The sequence below is a fragment of the Artemia franciscana genome, chromosome 5, assembly GCF_032884065.1.
Source record: "Artemia franciscana chromosome 5, ASM3288406v1, whole genome shotgun sequence".
In the NCBI taxonomy this organism is placed as follows: Eukaryota; Metazoa; Arthropoda; class Branchiopoda; order Anostraca; family Artemiidae; genus Artemia; species Artemia franciscana.
Genome location: NC_088867.1, coordinates 7,368,533 through 7,395,260, shown reverse-complemented (window position 1 = coordinate 7,395,260; position 26,728 = coordinate 7,368,533). Strand labels below are relative to the sequence as shown.

Here is a 26,728-nt window from a genome sequence, read left to right as displayed (position 1 = left end):
TTGTTCTTTTTTTCTCTAAGATGCCCTTGACCTCCGACGAACATCTAATTCATTTAATAAAATTAAATATTAGCTATTATTTCCAGATTAACACAATACTAGCCTTCTAAATAAAAGTTGTTCCAAGCTCTCTACCTTTAAGTTTTAAATAACAATTTTCGAACACTTGTAGCACCTATCATATCTTATTATTTTTTTTTAGGATTCATTTTTTATATGCCACTTCAATTTGGAAGAGTAATATAAAATGTTCAGAATGATCCCGAGTGATTTTGACGGTGAAATTTTTTCCTAGTGTCCTCCTTTTGTTAGTCTTGTCACCAGAATGCATGTCTTGTGCACCGACAATAATTTCCATTCTTGTAAGTGGCGTGCCTATCATAAATTCCCTATGGTATCCCTGTGCTAGGTATAACCCCCAAAATATATGCCTAGGAAAAACAAATGTAGAACAATCAAGTAACATCAAAAGAAGCTTATCATACCTTGGTTCTTGCCCTCGTAGGATTTCGGCACTTTAAATTCCATACCCAGGAAAGTGGCGTGCCTACCATAAATCCCTATGGTATCACGTGCTAGGTACCATCCCCAAAATATATACCAATGAAAAAAAAATGTAAAACAACCAAGTAGCTTCAGAACAAGCTTATAATACCTTAGTTTTTCGCCCTCGTGTATTTATATTAATCTGAATTATCATACCGGTCCAAAATTCATATTAATACTGAACAATTATTAAAAATTTTAAACTATATTAAATCGTCTCTAATCAGTTTATTGATGCAAAATGTGACCTAAATAAATTTAAGGAAATGAATGCAAATTAAGACCTTTTGAGAATGCAACATATGCAAAATCCTCAGGAAATCAACTGTAAAAAATTAGAGAAACTTTGAATTCAGTAACAATGAAAATCAAAATCAAACAAAGATTTTGCTAACTATTTAAAGATAATTCCTCCGGTATTTACTTAAAAGCTTGTTATAATGAAAACTAATTTTTTTTTTAAATTGCCAAAATATTTTTTTTTGCAGAGAAACCTCTTAAAAACAATTTTTGACTTAAAACTTTACATTTATTTTTAAAATCAATATAACTACTACAAATCCTGGCATATCTATCTAACTGTGAATAAAATTCTGTATATGTGATTTTTGAGTGTATATTGCTTTCAGGGATTGGGAAATTGATCACTTCAAATTTATCCGTTTTATTATACAATTTAAAACCTAATTTATTATTGTCAGAAATATTAATATTCAAATCTAAGAAATGAACTTCTAGACCTGTGCCATCACCAGGTTCAAGAGTCAGCTTTGATAGATATATTTTTTTTAGAAATATCAATAAATTCCTTTCAGTTTAAAACCAAAATATCGTCTAAATATTTTTATTGTTTGCCAAAACTTATTTTAGGCTATTTGGATTTTTCTTATTCATCATATTTTTATATTTGAGTTGACTTAGAAACAAGTCAGCTATAAATAGGCTGACAATCTCCCCATGGGAATTCCCGCAGTTTGTGTTTACAAATTACCATTAAATCCTAAATAAGTATTATATAAAACGAATTCTAATAAATCAAAAATCATATCTAAGCTGTCACATCTCGAGCTAACTTTAGTCTTAATGTAGTTTTTACATATAGCTTTTTCATTATAAGTGTCTTTTTTGTAAATTTCTCACTGGATAAGAGGAAAGATTTCTTAATAACCGTTTTTAAATCATGTAACACTATATTTTCTGATAGATTAGTATACATTGTAGCAAAATCGAAAAACTCAATTGTTTTAGCTGAAGCCATTGTTAAAGAGTATATCACCTGCTGTGAATAATTAACACTCCAGTATGGATAAAAATTCGAAAATTTTTTATTACTAGAACAATAGGTTTTAAGTTTATCTATTGTTTCCCTTGAAATTAAAGAGAGGTCAGTAGCAGCCATGCGGGTTGGACATCTAGCTGTTCCAGCAATAAACCTTGGTTTATAGGGATTTTTATGAAATTTGACAGTCCAATATACGAAAAAGATCTTTTTATCAATAATATTAATTCTAATATTAAATTTTTTTAAAAGTATTTCATCAGTTTTTTCAATGAAATTCTCATCTTCTAAATTTACCTTTTTGTAAACATTGGTTGTACATATTTCCCTTTTTAAGATATTACAATACATCTTCTGACAAATTATGGCAAAATCATTATTAGATTTATCTACCGGTACAATTACAAATTTATTCTGTAGATTAGTAATTGCTTGTTTTATCCTAATAATTAAATTCTTCCAACTTTGACAACTCTCTTTATTTTTATTCGTTTTCTTACACTACTTCTCCATAAATAAATCAAAATCATTTACTAAGCTACCAAGAATACTCGATGGTTTCAAATGTTGAGAAAGACGAAAATTAGTCCCCTTATTCATTATAATTTGAAGATCTTCTTGTTTTATTATTGATAAGTCCCCTGTTATAGCATGCTGGCAAGTGGGATTAAACAAATTGACCTAGTTACTCACAATTACAAACAGGTTTATATATATATATATGCATATATATATATATATATATATATATATATATATATATATATATATATATACATATATATATATATATATATATATATATATATATATATATATATATATATATATATATATATATATATATATATATATATATATATATATATGCATGAGGTTGGGCATTTATCTTGTGCTTGAATAATTATGTTCTTCAAGCACAAGATAAATGCCCAACCTTATGCATTCTTTCCTCTATAGACACTTCCTTATTATGCTACGCCGACGACGTCTTGAACTTAAGTAGAAAATTGCAAAAAGCTTCTCACATTTTTGAAACACTTAAAACCGAATATCTAAGACTTAGCCTCAGTTTTAACACTGAGAAAACCGAGATAGTTCTCTTCAGTTGGCGAAAAACACCACACGTACCTTCAATGCTATTTGGTGAAAATCTTGTGAATACTGCTGAACTCATAAATTACCTCGGAGTCCGTATTGGCTCGTCTTTAAGGCATACACGTCTTCTACTGATCAAACACCTAAATTGACGAATATCTGGCTCGTATGCTTCCATAGTCTCCGTTAAATTCCATATTAGCCACCCCTTCCTGGCCAGCTTATACGACGCTTCTGTTTTACCTCGTATTCTGTACCTGGCAACATTTTGGAAACTATTATCGAAGGCTGAACTGTTTAAAATCCCTGTGTTTTTCTTCCGTTTTGCTAAATTCCTCCTAAGTTTTCCTTCCTGGTGTAGAAATTCAATCCTCATTAAAAAGTATCACATAACTAGCCCTCATGTTGCAGTTGAAAGTTTCATCAAAAGATACAATGTTAAAATAGTAGATCACGATTGGTATAATCTCCTTTTAGAATAGATCTGTTTTTGTTTTATTCATTTTAGTGCTATTTTGCCCTTTTATTAGTTGAGTCTCTTTCTAGTTATATCTCTTTTGAAATGTTCTCATGTATTTTCTTATTATTTTCTTATATTTTCTTATATATTTTCTTATATCTTTTGAAATGTTCTTATATATATATATGTATATATATATATATATATATATATATATATATATATATATATATATATGTCTCTCATTTTATATTCAAGTCTGTTTATAAAATGAGATTAAATAAAATTCTATTGGGTCTGTAGTGTCGATTATTTCTCTAGGTCATTTATTTAATTTTCATAGAATAATTTAGCTACAAGCAATACGTAGTTAAATTATCATTTTTGCTCTCTGATTTTCGGTGTTTTTTCATCTTTTGTGTTTTTTTTGTGGTTTGTTGTTTTGATTTTATTTGTGCTCATTTCAGAGCTCATTTTTAGTCATTTATTTGTGCTCATTTTTTTTGCTTTTCAGATAAATGACGGCAAGGAATGGAAAAATCTTATAAACATTAATGTTACTAGCATTCCAACTACTTTAATTTGTATAGTGTTTTTATTTTTTTCAATATTGTCAATAATGCTTTTATTTGTCAAAAAATTGTTAACACTTTGTCTAAAGAAAGATCAGGGAAATTTTTTAAAGTTTTTGCCCTTGTTTCTCATTTGAAAAATTCTCACTATTTCTGAGTGCTGATGGTTTCTTGTAATTGATTCATCATACCATTTTAAGACGAAGTTGTTGCAAAATAAATTCGACCTAAAAGAGAGAAAAATAAATGGGTAACACAGTCTTGTCTCCAAGTCTAATAAGCTTAATTTATTTACAGTTCTGCACTAGCTTAGACTAATCAATAGTTTGTTTATATAGAGCTTGCCATATGAGCAAACAGGGAATAATGTATAGGATAATCCAATGTTTTACATCATGTAAAGTGGTATACAGTTTTAATTGTTAACGCTGTGGTCTAAAAAACGGCCATTACTGTGAATAAGTTTTAACATAAATAGTTTTATCAAAAGAAAGTGGAGAACAGCAGTAAAACAAAGTTAGGTTACTTGTTCTAAGGGTCCACAGACCAAATCAAGGTTTTAGTACATATTCACTGAAAGCCTTTGCAAATGAATTAAATATAGCCAATGTCTAGTTGCAGCTATTTTATTTACGTGTTATCTTTGGAGAATCCGCAATATTATAATTAATATAATCATAATAATGTATTATTGTTGAGCACAATCTCGTATTCTTAAAAACCCTGTTAAAACATTTTGTTTTTTATTTCCCTTAGTATTAAGCAAGATAAGTCACTTATAAACTATCAGTGAATAAGTCAAAGGTCCTTTCAAAGTGATTTATGTCGAAAGAAGGGGGGCAACAAGGTCGCTTTTTACTTTAAGTTGAAAATATTATTGACTTTAGGTGAAAATCTAGTTTCTAGTAATACTTAAAGCAAATAATTCACATTACCCTTAATTATTATAGGAATAACCATTTATCATTTCTGTAAAAATTAGTGCCTAAGAGAAAAATGCTTACTTATCGTACTTGGTTTTTTAAATATGAATATGTTTTCTTTAATAGACTATCATTTTCGCGATAAAAGAGACTGTTCTTGCAAACTACTATAAAAGCTTCATCTTTTGTATTTTTACTATTGTTTTATTTCCAATTATAAAGGTCATGTTTGAATCCAAATTCATCTAATGTCCATTCAGTATATTCGCACTACCTCTTAGGAAAAAACCACCTCTTATGCTGAAAGTCTTCCCTTTCTTCGTGACTTTTTCTCATTAATTTCCAATGCTCTTTTTGTATGCTAGGGACTCTAAAAAGGACTTTTACTCTAGGGCGAACTAAAATTCATTTACACGCTAATATTTTAACTAGGAGTTAGCCCTCTGGATTTTTCAAGTCAAGGGTAGTTTTACCTTCACATTTAAATCAGTAGAATACTAGAACTTATGCTAAGTTTTCTAGGGCAAAGTTTATGAAGATGTTCCGAATAAATTGAAATAGAACAAAACCCTACATAACTCCTGGTCCAAAATTTACCCAGATACCAATCAAATTTTTTTCCTGACCACATCAACACTTCTGGCATCTTAAAACAAAAATTGATTTTTCATTCCAATTGCCCTAGTATTTGTTGCTATTTTTGAAGATTTTGCGAAAATAATTCCAATTTTATTACAATAAACAGGAATTTTGGGATGCGGGACTCTTCTCACACGCTGATTAACACCTGTTATCTTTGTCTAAATTTGCTGTTTACATGAATTCTAATAAAACACGATTTTCTTAATTTTTAATTGTTTTCAAAGCCTTTTCCATGGTTACCAGGGGTTTCTATTAGAGGTAAAATGGAAAAGGGTACGCCATCCTCGAATACAATTCTGGACCCCTAAATTTAAAAAATATACTTGTTTGATTGTTTTTAGAACAACACATTCTCTTGAAGTTTTCTTAAAAATAAATTCTGAAAACTATAGTCACTCCCTCTTGATAAAAAAAGACAATTCCTTGTAAAGTTTTAGTAACTTGACGCCACTGAAGGTTACTTTAAATATGCTAAAGGGAAACCAAACTCTAAAAACGCAATAATTAAGGAAAAGCTATCCCCAACGACCTTCTTGTTCTTGTTATCTGAGCAATATCAATCTAGCTCATAATAGCCTGGTTGGGGGTTGTTCTGTCATCCAACAAATCTCATATGTAGAAAATCCTACAGCCATCCTCTTGATTTTGAAGAAAAAATCAACGACACTAGTGGAACGCAATCGTGATTTTGCAAAGATTGCCATCTAGTAGTTTCTAGAGTTAATTTTACGCTCAAGTTAAGACAGGGTAACTTCATTTAATAAAGTTGTGATGTTGATGGTCTGTAGGGTGAATATTCCAGCTTAAATTTCCGAGAGCAGTTTAGTGCTAAGCGGGAGACTAAAACTTTACAATTTAAAAGATGGATGGAATAATGTTAGGAAAACAGTCTTAGTGAAGCAGCTCTAAAGATAATACAGCTAGTGATAAGGGGCAACAGTTAAAGATAGGATAAAAGTTGAAGAGAGATGGGTATGTATATTGAGAATATGGTTAATCATGGTAGAGTTACATAGAAAGCTATAGATGAGAAAAAAAAATTATTACACGATGGATGTGAGAGACGATGAATTGCATAAGGAAGAATTTTTTTAAGTAAAAAAAAGTTTAGAAAATAAAAAGAAAGACCAGGTGCTAATTGTCCAGTAAATACATTTTTTTCATATAGATGTTATGGGGTAAGAAATTATTTACAACAGATTAGGAATATGAATTTTGAAAACAAAGAATTGCTTACTCTGACCATACTTTCAGACTTAGAGATGATGTAGGTAAGTTTTTTAGGGAAGAACAATGTAGTGCTTGGAATACAAGAGGATGTTTCAACCAATTTTTCACTCTTATCAATAACAGAGAAGTGCCTGAGACATCAAATACCTTTTATTCTTAGTTTTATGAATTATGAATAAGCATTGCGCTCAGCTAATAGAAAAACTTTAGTGAAGACCTTTTCCTTGTATGGTATACCTGGCAAACACACTAAAGTGGTCATTGCCATGCATGACAACAATATTGCTGCGGGTAAGCGAGGAAATGGGGTTAGTAGCTGCTTTCATTAAAAAAAATAGATAAGCTGGGTTGCATTCTATCACAAATTATATACATAAATTCAGTGGCCATAGTCTTGAGGAAAACAGCAATCGCAGCAGGAGGGCAACCCAGCCTTATAAAACCATAATGAAAACCCTTTTTGAGGATGTTGAAAGGCCTGTTTTCTTATGGCTGACCAATGACAGATTGCTATAGATTTTGCTTTTCGACTCACCATCTAGTGTCAAAACACCAACAGGTTTCCTTTATTTCAGTGGAAGGGTATGACGAGTAATAATTTAATATTTAAAAACCTTAGGGAAATCAAAACCTACTGAGAGGGTTTACAGGGAGATAAAGACAGATCACAATGAAACTGCCAGACTATTACACAGAAAGTGAGTGATTTACAATTTATAACTATACTTGACAGCTTTCACTGCCGTAAGCCTCAGACCATCACAGTAGCAAGTTTGTCACTCACCCCTTAAAATAATATTTGACAACTTTTGTCAACATTCCTTTTTCAGTTTGCAGACTATTTTTCCGGTTTTGAAAGTCTTTCTGATGGTGAAACATTAAAAGGAATTTGTCATTTTTTAAAAATAGCTATGTTGGTGATGCAATATATTTGATGGGTATTTTAATTAGCAAAATTAATTTCGTATGCTTAATTTAATAAAGTATCAGCCTGGTCTCCTTACGTAGCAAACTGCTTAGAAATATAATATTTTTAAGACTGAAAAATATGGAATACAAAAAAAGAGCAGTTTGGTCTTAAGAAAGGTAGATGATATGTCGACAAAATTTTAACTCATAAGTTAATCAGTTTTATAGATTATGAGGATCTGTTCAATCCTGTTGATAGAAGAGTTGTAGCGAAGGTCTTATCTGTGTTTGTTTTACTAGACGTGTACATTAATGTGGTTAGTGCTATGTAAAAGAATGAATCTGCTGCACTTAAGGTAGGAAGTGAGGTTAGCTGCTGGATCTTATTGAATTAGGATTTAAAAAGGACCTTGTTCTATGTTCTTTTATATTCTTCCTTTTGATTGTCTTTGTCTTCAAGAGCAAAGGCAAGGCAACAGGAGATCATGGAATCATGTGGAGAGGAAACACTCTCCTAGACTTAGATTATACTGACGATTCAAACATCCTAGATGACAGTGAGAGATAAGTGAATGAGATTTAAGAGGTTTTGCAAGTTTAGGGTGCTAGAATATATTGAAAAATTAATAAGGCTAGGAGTTAATGAAGAGGAAAAGGTAAAGTAAAGATCATAAAATTTCCTGTTGTTCTTCTTGTTTTTGATGTATATGAGAAAGTGACGCTGGGTAGCCATAAAATTGATCGGGTGGACATCTTCACTTACCTAGGTAGTCTTTATTATTATTTATTTATTAATCGCACATACATGTATATATATATATATATATATATATATATATATATATATATATATATATATATATATATATATATATATATATATATATATATATGACATAGGCCCATGGGGAGACAAGCTCGAAAAACTAGGCCTAGACAATTATTAGCCTAGTATAGCCTAGTATTATTAGTAAAGACGATTAATTTAGTCATTTGCTAGTTTGGTCTCTGTAAATAGCAAATTACCTAGGAAGTAAAGTGAAGATATTAAAAGTAGAATATCCAATAAGGGTGTTTTTTTACAGTTAAAAAAAGTTTGAAAGAACAGGAAGGCAAGTCTGTAAACCAAGATTAGAATACTAGAAGCTACAATGATGACAGTGCTTAAATAAGGCTCTGAAGTATATGTACTCCAAAAAGTGGAAAATTATTGTCAGATATTTTCGAGAGAAATTGACGAAGAATGGCTGTGGATGCCTGACTGACTGACCGTATTTAAAATAGTAAGCTCTACGAAATATGTGGTTCAATCCCACATTCTAAGGCTTTAATAAAAGAAAGGTTGAGGTGGTTAGGGCACGTTCTGCATTCTGAGGTTATTATGAGAGAAACGCTGAGATGGCTAGGATATGTTCTGAGGATGAAGGATGATAAATTGCCGAAAATTGTCATTTTGGCCAACCGTCTGGGGCTAAAGAGAAAGCAGGTCATCTATGGTTTGGGTAGGAAGATATCATACAGATATATTTAGTGGGAATATGACTTCCTGGGTGGGTATAATGACTAGATTGAAGACTTTAAATAATAAAAAATCAAGAGAGATAAAACTCTAAAAAAGAAAACTTCAAACGAGACGACGGCCAGTAAAATTAAAAGACTATAACAACGCGGATATTTTGCCTGTATAAAACAAGGCGTCTTCAGCACAAGATAGAAAATTAAAAGAAAACTAATCTAAAAACAAATAAAAACCACCACCGAATATAATAAATAAAATTGTCGCTACTTATCCACGTAGGGAAAAGCAGCTCTGCGAGTTACTTCATTGAGAATCAAAGAGCAACTGAGGAAAATTTATGAAAATTGAAACTTAGTTAATTATTCTGTTGCGAAATAATCCTTTTGTAACCTAACATTGAAACAACTCTTTTTGGTCTAGTGGGTAATCTTGTCCCCTGCTGATTGTGTAAAATTTTATTTCCCGCATCGACTATTGGTTCATCTTTTGAAAGAATATCATAAATTGGGTCAATATTTAAATTCCCTGTGTCTCTATTTATTGAAATATTAGCAAATATATGTTTTTTAATTTCTGTAGCCTCCCTTACCCACTGAGAAAAACCTCTATCATTAGAAATAGCTGTAGTCTCATCAAATTGTATAAAATGTTCAGGATAAAAGAATGGGTGTTCAGCTAGAGCCGAAACAAAAGTTTCGGGAGGCTTTCTTAGCTGTAGAGTTTTTTCTATTGAGTAGCGATGCTCAATAAATCTTTCAGTAAATTATTGGTGAGTTCTACCAATATAAAACTTTCCACAGGAACAAGGAATTTTATATACCCCACTAACTAAATCCCCCCGGGTTAAATCCTTCCCAGAATTAAGAAAACTACCTAATGGTCTCACTGATTGGAAACAAGTATCAATGTTATGTTTACCCAAAATTCTTTTAAGCATCTCCCCCAAAGTAGGTATATAAGGTAAAGAAATGAAACGTTTCGGTAAGTCCAATTCTGTGCACTCTGAAACCCCAATAACCCTATTGTTGTGTTTAATGCGTCTTTTTTTTATTATTTTATCAATGAATTTAATCGGGTAACAATTACAAAATAAAACATCCCTCAAATATAACAATTCAGAATATAAAAACTCCAGGGAACAAATTCTGAAAGCTCTATCCACCAGTGCAATCACAACCCCTCGTTTCACTGAGATAGGGTGGCAAGAGTGAAAGTTCAAATACCTATCATTGTGGGTAGGCTTTCTATAAATTGAAAAAAGTAAATGGAACTCACTTTTGATCAATAAGATATCCAGAAAAGGTAGTTTATCACTTTCTTCAAACTCCACTGTAAATTTTACGTTTTGTCAAAACTATTTAAAAGTTTATGGAAAACGTCTAAGGACTCTAAACCGTGTTTCCAAATGCAGACCAAATCATCCATGAATCTACCCCAGAAACAAGGAGAGAGCCTAAAACTGTGTATGGCGGAGGTTTCAATAGATTCCATGAAGAAATTTGCCAACAAAGGGGTGAGAGATGCCCCCATAGCCAAACCAAACACCTGTTTATAAAATTCACCTGTAAACCAAAATAAAGAGAATGTTCATTTGCAAGAATAACCAATTTCATAATGACTTCAATCTCCAAACTCGCCATGGTCACATCTTGTATCAAATCAAAGTGCTTTTGTAATTTAATCCTTAAAATATCCTCGCACTTTTTTACGTTACAATTTGAATACATGGACACTACATTAAAACTACAGAGAATTGAATTCTCCTCCAGTGTGAAATTTTTTAACTTATTAGTAAGATCAGTGGAATTTTGTATGTATGATTTTTGTGTTCCTAAGAGTGGACGCAATGCCACCGACAACCACTTTCCTAATTTTGCCACTGGTGATAAAAAAGTTGATACAATGGGACGGAGGGGGACTCCCGTCTTATGAATTTTGGGTAGACCATAGATCTTTGGTGCGGACCAACCTCTTGGATAAAATTGATTATAAAATTGTGGGGTAATGTGTAAATTATTTTTCAGGGACTCCAATTCCTTTCTAGTCGATTTTACATATTTATCCGTAGGATGAAAATCCAATTTCTTGCAAAAAGTGGTATCCGAAATGATTGTATTCATTTTACGATCATAATCATCAGTGTCCATAATTACAAAAGTATTGCCTTTATCTGCCCTAGTAATAGTAAGGGTCTTATCTTTTTTCAAATCAGAAAGTATTTTAATGTCATTTTTTATTATATCATTATCAATTTTTTTCATGTTAAAAGTCTTAAGTTTCCTTACGATTTCAGCTCTAAGTTCTTGAGGAGCTTCGACTTTATCAATAGAAGCCATAATTCCTGACTCTACCTTAGAAATTATTTTTGAATAAGAAATTGGGGTTGGAAAACAGAATCTAAAACCCTTCGACAAAACTGCCTCTTGTTGACTACTAAGAGTTTTAGACGACAAATTCTTAGTGGCAGGACCCAGACAAAAACGAGGATAAAAAGTATTCGAATTCGGGAACTTTTCAAACAAAAGACAATTGAACTTGTCGACCAAACGAACCTTTGACAAATGGAAATCATGGTGGAAAGATCTAACGGCCATTTCCTTATTCTTCAGAAAAATGTCAAATGGAAGGTTATTCCTCAAAGAATTTTCGACAAAATTTAAGTCTTTGGACAACTTGAAACGTCTTTGTTTTTGCTCGGAAATCATGTGATTTAAAGCCATGAGGCTTAATTTGTTTTTTAATTTTGATTCATTTTCAGTAGGCCTACCAAAATGGGTATTGATTCTAAAAGATTTAGGAATCACTGATTCCTTCTTGCAATTTTTTAATAGAATTTGCTGATTTAACAAATTTGCATGTTTTTTAACCAAAGAAAAATAATAATTGACAGAAGCGGCTAATTGCTGCCCGTAAGCTTGACGAATGAAAGTTCTTAAGCCGAACTGGCCAGACATGACAATAAACAAACAAGAGAGATAAAACTCTAAAAAGAAAACTTCAAACGAGATGACGGCCAGTAGAATTAAAAGACTAAAACAACGCGGATATTTCGCCTGTATAAAACAAGGCGTCTTCAGCAAAAGATAGAAAATTAAAAGAAAACTAATCTAAAAACAAATAAAAACCACCACCAAATATAATAAATACAATTGTCGCTACTTATCCACTTAGGGAAAAGCAATTATGCGAGTTACTTCAATGAGAATCAAAGAGCAACTGAAGAAAATTTATGAAAATTGAAACTTAGTTAATTATTCTGTTGCGAAATAATCTTTTTGTAAGCTAACATTGAAGCAAATCTTTTTGGTCTAGTGGGTAATCTTGTCCCTTGGTGATTGTGTAAAATTTTAATTCCCCCATCGACTATTGGTTCATCTTTTAAAAGAATGTCATAAATTAGGTCAATATTTAAATTCCCTGTGTCTCTATTTATTGAAATATTAGCAAATATATGTTTTTTATTTCTATAGCCTCCCTCGCTCACTGAGAAAAACCTCTATCATTAGAAATAGCTGTAGCCTCATCAAATTGTATAAAATGTTCAAGATAAAAAAATGTGTGTTCAGCTAGAGCCGAAACAAAAGTTTCGGGAGGCTTTCTTAGTTGTAGGGTTTTTTCTAAAGAGTAGCGATGCTCAATAAATCTTTCAGTAAATTGTTGGTGAGTTCTACCAATATAAAACTTTCCACAGGAACAAGGAATTTTATATACCCCACTAACTAAATCCCCCCGGGTTAAATCCTTCCCAGAATTAAGAAAACTACCTAATGGTCTCACTGATTGGAAACAAGTATCAATGTTATGTTTACCCAAAATTCTTTTAAGCATCTCCCCCAAAGTAGGTACATAAGGTAACGAAATGAAACGTTTCGGTAAGTCCAATTCTGTGCACTGTGAAACCCCAATAACCCTATTATTGTGTTTAATGCGTCTATTTTTTATTATTTTATCAATGAATTTAATCGGGTAACTCTTACAAAATAAACATCCCTCAAATATAACAATTCAGAATCTAAAAACTCCCGGGAACAAATTCTGAAAGCTCTATCCACCAGTGCAATCACAACCCCTCGTTTCACTGGGATAGGGTGGCAAGAGTGAAAGTTCAAATATCTATCATTGTGGGTAGGCTTTCAATAAATTGAAAAAAGTAAATGGAACTCACTTTTGATCAATAAGATATCCAGAAAAGGTAGTTTATCACTTTCTTCAAACTCCACTGTAAATTTTACGTTTTTGTCAAAACTATTTAAATGTTTATAGAAAAGGTCTAAAGACTCTAAACCGTGTTTCCAAATGCAGACCACATCATCCATGAATCTGCCCCAGAAACAAGGAGAGAGCCTAAAACTGTGTATGGTGGAGGTTTCAATAGATTCCATGAAGAAATTTGCCAACAAAGGGGAGAGAGATACCCCCATAGCCAAACCAAACACCTGTTTATAAAATTCACCTCTAAAACCAAAAAAAAAGAGAATGTTCATTTGCAAGAATAACCAATTTCTAAATGACTTCAATCTCCAAACTCGCCATGGTCACAACTTGTATCAAATCAAAGTGCTTTTGTAATTTAATCCTTAATATATCCTCGCACTTTTTTACGTTCCAATTTGAATACATGGAGACTACATCAAAATTACAGAGAATTGAATTCTCCTCCAGTGTGAAATTTTTTAACTTATTAGTAAGATCAGTGGAATTTTGTATATATGATTTTTGTGTTCCTAAGAGTGGACGCAATGCCATCGACAACCACTTTCCTAATTTTGCCACTAGTGATGAAAAAGTTGATACAATGGGACGGAGGGGGACTCCCGTCTTATGAATTTTTGGTAGACCATAGATCTTTGATGTGGAACAACCTCTAGGATAAAATTTATTATAAAATTGTGGGGTAATGTGTAAATTATTTTTCAGGGACTCCAATTCCTTTCTAGTCGATTTTAAATATTTATCCGTAGGATCGAAATCCAATTTCTTGTAAAAAGTGGTATCCAAAATGATTGTATTCATTTTACGATCATAATCATCGGTGTCCATAATTACAATAGTATTGCCTTTATCTGCACTAGTGATAGTAAGGGTCTTTTCCATTTTCAAATCAGAAAGTATTTTAATGTCATTTTTTATTATATCATTATCAATTTTTTTCATGTTAAAAGTCTTAAGTTTCCTTATGATTTCAGCTCTAATTTCTTGAGGAGCTTCGACTTTATCAATAAAAGCCACAATTCCTGACTCTACCTTAGAGATTATCTTTTAATAAGAAATTGGGGTTGGAAAACAGAATCTAAAACCCTTCGACAAAACTGCCTCTTGTTGACTACCAAGAGTTTTAGACGACAAATTCTTAGTGGCAGGACCCAGACAAAAACGAGGATAAAAAGTATCCGAATTCTGGAACTTTTCCAAACTCGCCATGGTCACATCTTGTAACAAATCAAAGTGCTTTTGTAATTTAATCCTTAATATATCCTCGCACTTTTTTACGTTACAATTTGAATACATGGACACTAGATCAAAACTACAGAGAATTGAATTCTCCTCCAGTGCGAAATTTTTTAACTTATTAGTAAGATCAGTGGAATTTTATATATGATTTTTGTGTTCCTAAAAGTGGACGCAATGCCACCAACAAACACTTTCCTAATTTTGCCACTGGTGATGAAAAAGTTGAGACAATGGGACGGAGGGGGACTCCCGTCTTATGAATTTTGGGTAGACCATAGATCTTTGGTGCGGAACAACCTCTTGGATAAAATTGATTATAAAATTGTGGGGTAATGTGTAAATTATTTTTCAGGGACTCCAATTCCTTTCTAGTCGATTTTACATATTTATCCGTAGGATCGAAATCCAATCTCTTGTAAAAAGTGGTATCCGAAATGATTGCATTCATTTTACGATCATAATCATCGGTGTCCATAATTACAATAGTATTGCCTTTATCTGCCCTAGTGATAGTAAGGGTCTTATCCTTTTTCAAATCAGAAAGTATTTTAATGTCAATTTTTATTATATCATTATCAATTTTGTTCATGTTAAAAGTCTTAAGTTTCCTTACGATTTCAGCTCTAAGTTCTTGAGGAGCTTCGACTTTATCAATATAAGCCATAATTCCTGACTCTACCTTAGAGATTATTTTTGAATAAGAAATTGGGGATGGAAAACAGAATCTAAGACCCTTCGACAAAACTGCCTCTTGTTAACTACTAAGAGTTTTAGACGACAAATTCTTAGTGGCAGGACCCAGACAAAAACGAGGATAAAAAGTATCCGAATTCTGGAACTTTTCAAACAAAAGGCAATTGAACTTGTCAACCAAACGAACCTTTGACAAATGGAAATCATGGTGGAAAGATCTAACGGCCATTTCCTCAATCCTCAGAAAAATGTCAAATGGAAGGTTATTCCTCAAAAAATTTTTGACAAAATTTAAGTCTTTGGACAACTTGAAACCTCTTTGTTTTTGCTCGGAAATCATGTGATTTAAAGCCATGAGGCTTAATTTGTTTTTTAATTTTGATTCATTTTCAGTACCAAAATGAGTATTGATTCTAAAAGATTTAGTAATCACTGATTTCTTCTTGCAATTTTTTAAGAAAATTTGCTGATTTAACAAATTTGCATGTTTTTTAACCAAAGAAAAATAATAATTGAGAGAAGCGGCTAATTGCTGCCCGTAAGCTTGACGAATGAAAGTTCTTAAGCCGAAATGGCTAGACATGACAATAAACAATCAAGAGAGATAAAACTATAAAAAAGAAAACTTCAAACGAGACGACGGCCAGTAGAATTAAAAGACTAAAACAACGCGGATATTTTGCCTGTATAAAACAAGGCGTCTTCAGCACAAGATAGAAAATTAAAAGAAAACTAATCTAAAAACAAATAAAAACCACCACCAAATATAATAAATACAATTGTCGCTACTTATCCACGTAGGGAAAAGCAGCTATGCGAGTTACTTCAATGAGAATCAAAGAACAACTGAAGAAAATTTATGAAAATTGAAACCTAGTTAATTAATCTGTTGCGAAATAATCCTTTTGTAAGCTAACATTGAAGCAACTCTTTTTGGTCTAGTGGGTAATCTTTTCCCCTGGTGATTGTGTAAAATTTTAATTCCCCCATCGACTATTGGTTCATCTTTTAAAAGAATGTCATAAATTGGGTCAATATTTAAATTCCCTGTGTCTCTATTTATTGAAATATTAGCAAATATATGTTTTTTAATTTCTATAGCCTCTCTCGCCCACTGAGAAAAACCTCTATCATTAGAAATAGCTGTAGCCTCATCAAATTGTATAAAATGTTCAGGATAAAAGAATGTGTCTTCAGCTAGAGCCGAAACAAAAGTTTCGGGAGGCTTTCTTAGTTGTAGGGTTTTTTCTATTGAGTAGCGATGCTCAATAAATCTTTCAGTAAATTGTTGGTGAGTTCTACCAACATAAAACTTTCCACAGGAACAAGGAATTTTATATACCCCACTAACAAAATCCCCCCGGGTTAAATCCTTCCCAGAATTAAGAAAACTACCTAATGGTCTCACTGATCGGAAACAAGTATCAATGTTATGTTAACCCAAAATTCTTTTAAGCATCTACCCCAAAGTAGGTACATAAGGTAAAGAAATGAAACGTTTCGATAAGTCCAATTCTGTGCACTGTGAAACACCAATAACCCTATTGTTGTGTTTAATGCGTCTATTTTTTTTATTTTATCAATGAATATAATCGGGTAACTATTACAAAATAAAACATCCCTCAAATATAACAATTCAGAATCTAAAAACTCCCGGGAACAAATTCTGAAAGCTCTATCCACCAGTGCAATCACAACCCCTCGTTTAACTGAGATAGGGTGGCAACAGTGAAAGTTCAAATACCTATCAATTGTGGGTAGGCTTTCTATAAATTGAAAAAAGTGAATGGAACTCACTTTTAATCAATACGATATCCAGAAAAGGTAGTTTATCACTTTCTTCAAACTCCACTGTAAATTTTACGTTTTTGTCAAATGCAGACCACATCATCCATGAATCTGCCCCAGAAAAAAGGAGAGAGCCTAAAACTGTGTATGGCGGAGGTTTCAATAGATTCCATCAAAAGATTTGCCAACAAAGGGGAGAGAGATGCCCCCATAGCCAAACCAAACACCTGTTTATAAAATTCACCTCTAAAACCAAAATAAAGAGAATGTTCATTTGCAAGAATAACCAATTTAATAATGACTTTAATCTCCAAACTCGCCATGGTCACATCTTGTATCAAATCAAAGTTCTTTTGTAATTTAATCCTTAATATATCCTCGCACTTTTTTACGTTACAATTTGAATACATGGACACTACATCAAAACTACAGAGAATTGAATTCTCCTCCAGTGCGAAATTTTTTAACTTATTAGTAAGATCAGTGGAATTTTGTATATTATGATTTTTGTGTTCCTAAGAGTTGACGCAATGCCACCGACAACCACTTTCCTAATTTTGCCACTGGTGATGAAAAAATTGATACAATGGGACGGAGGAGAATCCCGTCTTATGAATTTTGGGTAGACCATAGATCTTTGGTGCGGAACAACCTCTTGGATAAAATTTATTATAAAATTGTGGGGTAATGTGTAAATTATTTTTCAGCGACTCTAATTCCTTTCTAGTCGATTTTACATATTTATCCGTAGGATCGAAATCTAATTTCTTGTAAAAAGTGGTATCCGAAATGATTGTATTCATTTTACGATCATAATCATCGGTGTTTATCATCAATCTTGATAATCATCAAGGTAGGCTTGACGAAAGAAAGTTCTTAAGCCAAACTGGCCAGAAATGGCAATAAACAATCAAGAGAGATAAAACTCTAAAAAAGAAAACTTCTAACGAGACGACGGCCAGTAGAATTAAAAGACTAAAACTACGCGGATATTTTGCCTGTATAAAACAAGGCGTCTTCAGCACAAGATAGAAAATTAAAAGAAAACTAATCTAAAAACAAATAAAAAACACCACCAAATATAATAAATACAATTGTCGCTACTTATCCACGCAGGGAAAAGCAGCTATCTAAGTTACTTCAATGAGAATCAAAGAACAACTGAAGAAAATTTATGAAAATTGAAACCTAGTTAATTATTCTGTTGCGAAATAATCCTTTTGTAAGCTAACATTGAAGCAACTCTTTTTGGTCTAGTGGGTAATCTTGTCCCCTGGTGATTGTGTAAAATTTTAATTCCCCCATCGACTATGGGTTCATCTCTTAAAAGAATATCATAAATTGGGTCAATATTTAAATTCCCTGTGTCTCTATTTATTGAAATATTAGCAAATATATGTTTTTTAATTTCTATAGCCTCCCTCGCCCACTGAGAAAAACCTCTATCATTAGAAATAGCTGTAGCCTATACAATGGGCTACTATACTTGGAGAAAATGCTATGCTTGGAGAAAAATTCTCCAAGAGGAGAATTTTATCCAAAAGGTTGTTCCGTACCAAAGTTTTATGGTCTACCCAAAATTCATAAGACGGGAGTCCCCCTCCGTTCCATTTTATCAACTTTTTCATCACCAGTGGCAAAATTAGGAAAGTGGTTGTCGGTGGCATTGCGTCCACTCTTAGGAACACAAAAATCATATATACAAAATTCCACTGATCTTACTAATAAGTTAAAAAATTTCACACTGGAGGAGAATTCAATTCTCTGTAGTTTTGATGTAGTGTCCATGCATTCAAATTGTAACGTAAAAAAGTGCGAGGATATATTAAGGATTAAATTACAAAAGCACTTTGATTTGATACAAGATTTGACCATGGCGAATTTGGAGATAGAAGTCATTATGAAATTGGTTATTCTTGCAAATGAACATTCTCTTTATTTTGGTTTTATAGGTGAATTTTATAAACAGGTGTTTTGTTTGGCTATGGGGGCATCTCTCTCCCCTTTGTTGGCAATTCTCTTCATGGAATCTATTGAAACCTCCGCAATACACAGTCTTAGGCTCTCTCCTTGTTTCTGGGGTAGATTCATGGATGATGCGGTCTGCATTTGGAAACACAGTTTAGAGTCTTTAGACCTTTTCCATAAGCATTTAAAAAGTTTTGACAAAATCGTAAAATTTACAGTGGAGTTTGAAGAAAGTGATAAACTACATTTTCTGGATATCTTATTGATCAAAAGTGAGTTCCATTTACTTTTTCAATTTATAGAAATCCTACCCACAATGATAGGTATTTGAACTTTCACTCTTGTCACCCTATCTCAGTGAAACGAGGGGTTGTGATTGCACTGGTGGATAGAGCTTTCAGAATTTGCTCCCGGGAGTTTTTAGATTCTGAATTGTTATATTTGAGGGATGTTTTATTTTGTAATAGTTACCCGATTAAATTCATTGATAAAATAATAAAAAATAGACGCATTAAACACAACAATAGGGTCATTGGGGCTTCACAGTACACAGAATTGGACTTACCGAAATGTTTCATTTCTTTACCTTATGTACCTACTTTGGGGGAGATGCTTAAAAGAATTTTGGGTAAACATAACATTGATACTTATTTCCGATCAGTGAGACCATTAGGTAGTTTTCTTAATTCTGGGAAGGATTTAACCCCGGGGGGATTTAGTTAGTGGGGTATATAAAATTCCTTGTTCCTGTGGAAAGTTTTATATTGGTAGAATTCACCAACAATTTACTGAAAGACTTATTGAGCATCGCTACTCAATAGAAAAAACCCTACAACTAAGAAAGCCTCCCGAAACTTTTGTTTCGGCTCTAGCTGAACACACATTCTTTTATCCTGAACATTTTATACAATTTGATGCTTCTCTCAATTATTATTTTTCTTTGGTTTGAAAACATGCAAATTTATTAAATCTGCAAATTTTCTTAAAAAATTGCAAGAAGGAATCAGTGATTCCTAAATCTTTTAGAATCAATACCCATTTTGGTACTGAAAATGAATCAAAATTAAAAAACAAATTAAGCCTCATGGCTTTAAATCACATGATTTCCGAGAAAAAACAAAGACGTTTCAAGTTGTCCAAAAACTTAAATTTTGTCGAAGATTCTTTGAGGAATGACCTTCCATTTGACATTTTTCTTAGGATTAAGGAAATGGCCGTTAGATCTTTCCACCATGATTTCCATTTGTCAAAGGTTCGTTTGGTCGACAAGTTCAATTGCCTTTTGTTTGAAAAGTTCCAGAATTCGGATACTTTTTATCCTGGTTTTTGTCTGGGTCCTGCCACTAAGAATTTGTCGTCTAAAACTCTTAGTAGTCGACAAGAGGCAGTTTTGTCGAAGAGTTTTAGATTCTGTTTTCCAACCCCAATTTCTTATTCAAAAATAATATCTAAGGTAGAGTCAGGAATTATGGCTTCTATTGATAAAGTTGAAGCTCCTCAAGAACTTAGAGCTGAAATCGTTAGGAAACTTAAGACTTTTAACAGGAAAAAAATTGATAATGATATAACAAAAAATGACATTAAAATACTTTCGGATTTGAAAAAGGATAAGACCCTTACTATCATTAGGGCAGATAAAAGCAATACTATTGTAATTATGGACACCGATGATTATGATCGTATAATGAATACAATCATTTCGGATACCACTTTTTACAAGAAATTGGATTTCGATCCTACGGATAAATATGTAAAATCGACTAGAAAGGAATTGGAGTCCCTGAAAAATAATTTACACATTACCCCAAAATTTTATAATAAATTTTATCCAAGAGGTTGTTCCTTACCAAAGATCTATGGTCTATCCAAAATTCATAAGACGGGAGTCCCCCTCCGTCCCATTGTATCAACTTTTTCATCACCAGTGGCAAAATTAGAAAAGTGGTTGTCGGTGGCATTGCGTTCACTCTTAGGAACACAAAAATCATATATACCAAATTCCACTGATCTTACTAATAAGTTAAAAAATATCACACTGGAGGAGAATTCAATTCTCTGTAGTTTTGATGTAGTGTCCATGTATTCAAATTGTAACGTAAAAAAGTGCGAGGATATATTAAGGATTAAATTACAAAAGCACTTTGATTTGATAAAAGATGTGACCATGGTGAGTTTGGAGATTGAAGTCATTATGAAATTGGTTATTCTTGCAAATGAACATTCTCTTTATTTTTGTTTTAGAGGTGTATTTTATAAACAGGTGTTTGGTTTGGCAACGGGGGCATCTCTCTCCCCTTTGTTGGCAAATCTCTTCATGGAATCTATTGAAACCTCCACTATACACAGTATTAGGCTCTTTCCTTGTTTCTGGGGCAGATTCATGGATGATGTGGTCTGCATTTGGAAACACGGTTTAGAGTCTTTAGACCTTTTTCATATGCATTTAAATAGTTTTGACAAAAACATAAAATTTACAGTGGAGCTTGAAGAAAGTGATAAACTACCTTTTCTGGATATCTTATTGATCAAAAGTGAGTTCCATTTACTTTTTTCAATTTATAGAAAGCCTACCCACAATGATAGGTATTTGAACTTTCCCTCTTGCCAACCTATCTCAGTGAAACGAGGGGTTGTGATTGCACTGGTGGATAGAGCTTTCAGAATTTGTTCCCGGAAGTTTTTAGATTCTGAATTGTTATATTTGAGGAATGTTTTATTTTGTAATAGTTACCCGATTAAATTCATTGATAAAATAATAAAAAAAATAGACGCATTAAACACAACAATAGGGTTATTGGGGTTTCACAGTGCACAGAATTGGACTTACCGAAACGTTTCATTTCTTTACCTTATGTACCTACTTTGGGGGAGATGCTTAAAAGAATTTTGGGTAAACATAACATTGATACTTGTTTCCAATTAGTGAGACCATTAGGTATTTTTCTTAATTCTGGGAAGGATTTAACCCGGGGGGATTTAGTTAGTGGGGTATATAAAATTCCTTGTTCCTGTGGAAAGTTTATATTGGTAGAACTCACCAAAAATTTACTGAAAGATTTATTGAGCATCGCTACTCAATAGAAAAAACCCTACAACTAAGAAAGCCTCCCGAAACTTTTGTTTCGGCTCTAGCTGAACACTAATTCTTTTATCCTGAACATTTTATACAATTTGATGAGGCTACAGCTATTTCTAATGATAGAGGTTTTTCTCAGTGGGCGAGGGAGGTTATAGAAATTAAAAAACATATATTTGCTAATATTTCAATAAATAGAGACACAGAGAATTTAAATATTGACCCAATTTATGATATTCTTTTAAAAGATGAACCAATAGTCGATGGGGGAATTAAAATTTTACACAATCACCAGGGGACAAGATTACCCACTAGACCAAAAAGAGTTGCTTCAATGTTAGCTTACAAAAGGATTATTTCGCAACAGAATAATTAACTAAGTTTCAATTTTCATAGATTTTCTTCAGTTGCTCTTTGATTCTCATTGAAGTAACTCGAATAGCTGCTTTTTCCTACGTGGATAAGTAGCGAAAATAGTATTTATTATAGTTGGTGGTGGTTTTTATTTGTATTTAGATTAGTTTTCTTTTAGTTTTCTATCTTGTGCTGAAGACGCCTTGTTTTATATTGGCGAAATATCCGTGTTGTTTTAGTCTTTTAATTCTACTGGCCGTCGTCTCGTTTGAAGTTTTCTTTTTTAGATTTTTATCTCTCCTGATTGTTTATTGTCATGTCTGGCCAGTTCGGCTTAAGAACTTTCATTAGAATTTAAACAGAATGAGATGGAGGTTGATCGTGCGTTGCTTTTTTGGCCTCAGGTGGCTATGTGCTGTAGTGGGATGTTAGTAGTAGTAGCAGTAGTAGAATTTATGGAGCTTAGTGAAGTATATTCTTTTACATTGATGATATACTTTCACTAAAGATTCATTGGCTTAGTTAATATGCTTATCTGAGAGCCTCTTGTCATCTCATAAATCCAAGTTTAAAATTTTTTTTTAATCCATGTTCTCTCAGATCCATTGCCCAGTTATCTTAGGCAGAGTCCATTAATATAATCCACTTAATAGGGAATCAAACACAATCCTTCTTAACTTCGAGTAAAAACTTATCAGAAATCAAACTTACTTCTTTTTTTGATCGCAGCAATGTTTTTGCATTGTAGAAGACTTTATTTTCCATTATATTTGAACTTGTTTTTCAGTATTTCTTTTTAAAGCCTGTGGGACAAGAAATTAGAAGTTAGCGTAAGCCGCAGGTTCTGTGACAGGTAACCCGCATCACAAACTAATTAGCTTCTTCTTTTTATTAATTCAAATGATTCTCTTGGCTGCAAATTGAAAATGAAATGATTTTTTGAAGTTGATTCCAATATATTATAATTCCACACCCTAGGTTACCAATAGTATCCATTAGGGGTGAAAGAATAGATGATGTTCCCTCCTTAGTTTTTTAGCCTTGATTTAGTTGACTTAACTTCCGTCCATGCTTTAAGTGGTCTTGGGATGTCTTCTTTCGTAGTACTGTGAATATTCCTTTTGAATAGCTCATGGTCATCTGCTAGATGACAAAGGTTGGAAAGGTTAAGAAGCGAAAAAATTTTTTTCGACCTCTTTGGGTGACAACAAAGAAAGCAAGAATGGTAAACTTTACCTTTAAAGATGATTATCAGGAGGTAAAATTGGCTCACTTTCTTTACGTGACCAAGGTACTAAAGTTGTTTGAGCTTGATTTTGGAGAGGATTGTTGAATTTTTTCTGAAAAAATTGCTCAAGAAGTTTGATATTTGATCATGGAAAGTAATACCACCAATACAGCAGAGCTATTTTATTTCAAATGTTGTGAATTAACAGCAGTTAGCTACATTAATTTTCCAATTTTCACACGGGTATACTGTAATGGGGATCATAAGACTTTCAAAAAGTCATTTATTATTTTGTAAAGACCAATCCTTGCTACACCATAAATTTACAAGGGCTTTGAGACTGGAAGTCATGAAGGAGAGCTATCTTTTCTTAACTTTTTGGTAATTGTTTTCATTGTTGATTATATTGCCAATGTTGAGGAAATCTTTGACCCGCTGGATATTCACTTCGTTAAGTTTAATTGGCTTAAATATTTTCTTCAACTTTAGTTAGCATTATATAGTCTTGGTTTTGGATGCATTTATGACAATTCCAAAAAATTATTCACTTTAAGGACTTTGATAGCAATATCTTTTGAGTCTTCAGGTTTGAGGACTCAAACCTGACGCACCGTTTGAGAACCACGAGGTCTCTTTTGCCATTGATCCTAGATGTTGAAAAATACTTCTCTCACTGTCTATTTAACAGAACATTCTTTGGATGTTCCTTTTCTTTAATATTGCAAAGAATAAAGCTACTACCCTTATATTCTAAGAAAACCTTCCTTGTAAGGTTTTCGAAACTTGACATCATTCATGGCAACCCTAAAAAGGAAGTTGAAAGCTGAATTTTTAAAAATTGAATCTGTTAAAAACTGAATCTTTAAATAAAATTAAAACTTTACGGAAAAGGAAAACCCGGGAAAAAGATCTTATTTAGTCAATTTGCTTTTCGAAACAAAGCCTAATAATTCAAATGAACTGTCGCATCCCTAAAAAAGAATCTTTTACCCTTTAGGTCCCATATTTAATTTTTTCTATATGTTTGTTCAAGTATATTTAAATCTATCCTAATGTAGGTTAAAGGTTGAATTTCTATCGTTTAAAATTCATTTGGTTAATATGAAGTCCCTTTCACAGATGGCTTAAGAATATTCTTTTTGGTAAGCATTGTTTGATAACCTCATCCTAATAAGAAAATAAAATTTCAAACACCATAGGCCTCATATCTTGAAAAGCTGAAAGAAAAAATAAAGGAACTAAAAAAGAATTGTTAAGATGGGAAAACAAAAGTATTAATATAGCAGAACGACGTAAAGATACTAAGTAAACCGTACTAAGATCAACATAAAATAAAGCAACTATTTAGAAAATATTTGAAAAGGTAGTACGTTAATGCTGCCAATTTCTTAGAAAAAAACTAGGACTAAAGCCAGCAGGGAATCTCATTGTGCATCATACGAGTGAAAAATTAAAGTTAAGCAAGATGAATGTAAAAGCAATGGGAGAGGAGAGAATTTCCAACCCAATATTTTTCAGTATAATTCTCTCTTATAATAGAACTCCGAATGTGGATGAAGCGACTTCTTGTCACCGGCCAGTTCTGGTTTTGATTAAGGTTTAATGTTTATGGATACAAAATCAGTTTTGAGATTATGTATATTTTAGGAAACATTATGACACTTTTTGCCATATTTTGATCTGAACAATAAACAAAATAATGATTTTTGCCTAAGAATTCTTGTAGAATAGGCGACAATTATATGACAGAGATAAGCCCCTTGATTCCCCATTTATTATTTATTCCAAAACTAACAGTAACTTCCACTTTGATTTCATCACATCACTCCATTCCATAGGCAGATACGGCAAAGGATATATTTAAAATTCTCTGTTTGTTGCATAAGAATATCTTTCTTAGTCTAACTGAGCAAGGAGTAATCAAAATGAGGTTTAAAATATACCTAATTCTACTTAACAAAATTTTGAGACCAAAACTTATCATACATTTACAATCAACACAAACTTGAAAGCAAACTTGGACTATATCGAACTATCTTGAATATACTATAAGAAATCTAAACACGCATAAAATAAAGTTTTGTCATTCATTTGCCAGTAGGATTCCAATTAATCACAGGAAAAATTAAGCCAATTGACAACTGCTTCCTTCTTTACCAATTCCAAAGCTCTTCATATCACGCTCTTGCATTGTGGCTTGAGTAATAAAAAGTCAATCTATTTACAATCTTAGAACAGCTTAATGTTATCATTCAGTTTAAAGTGCTGATGGACAAAACTTAGATGCATGAGGAAAAACAATTATTTAAGTTTTGGTACCTGACACATTAAACCTGAAGAAAATGGCCACCGAAAATCCCCTTGGTTAGAATCTGCAATGATAAGAAGAAAACAAAAAAACTTGGAAATCTTCTATAGGCTTCATGTTTTCCATCTCTGGTCAATTTCCACTGAAGCCAACGTCAAGTTGGACTAGAGTTTTTACTGGTATCCAACATAAATCCAAGGTAAAAAAAAGATTAAGATAATGAGTTGTATAGCAAACACAACCTGGTCTAAGGATATTGAAGCAGGGAATCAGAAACAGTAATGGAAAGCTATCGTTCTAATGTATTTTATAATTCTTGGATTTTGCCTGACGAATGAATTAATACACCAACCAACTTGCCAGGAAAATAATATCCTAGGCCTCACAACTTTTTTGTTTATGCAGAATTTAAGAAAGAGAAAAACGAGCAATATTTAAATAAAACAGAGGAACAAAAAATAATAATAGTAACAAACCTTATACAATAAATTTATAAGTATTTAAACTCTACGTCTAAGAACCTTTCAAAACGACCAAATTTTCAGATTAATAAAATTAAACGTAACAAATAAAGAAAAACACAAGAAAAAAATTTAAGAAATCTCATGAATAATAACCTCCGCAATATTGCAATCATAGGCACCACAATTGCTCTGTCTAATTAAACAGCTATATGGAAACAAT

The 26,728-nt window shown here is 32.4% G+C and overlaps 1 protein-coding gene across 7 annotated transcripts in view; it reads right to left on the bottom strand.

Moving 5' to 3' along the window:
• Positions 1-3,993: 3,993 nt before the first annotated feature.
• Positions 3,994-26,728, bottom strand: part of LOC136026937 (alpha-(1,3)-fucosyltransferase C-like) — a 203,277-nt gene continuing 180,542 nt past the window's right edge. For all 7 annotated transcript variants that reach the window (XR_010617453.1, XR_010617449.1, XR_010617451.1 and 4 more), the window contains one exon: positions 3,994-4,182. The gene's annotated coding sequence lies outside the window, so the exon portion shown is untranslated. The remainder of the gene's footprint in view (positions 4,183-26,728) is intronic.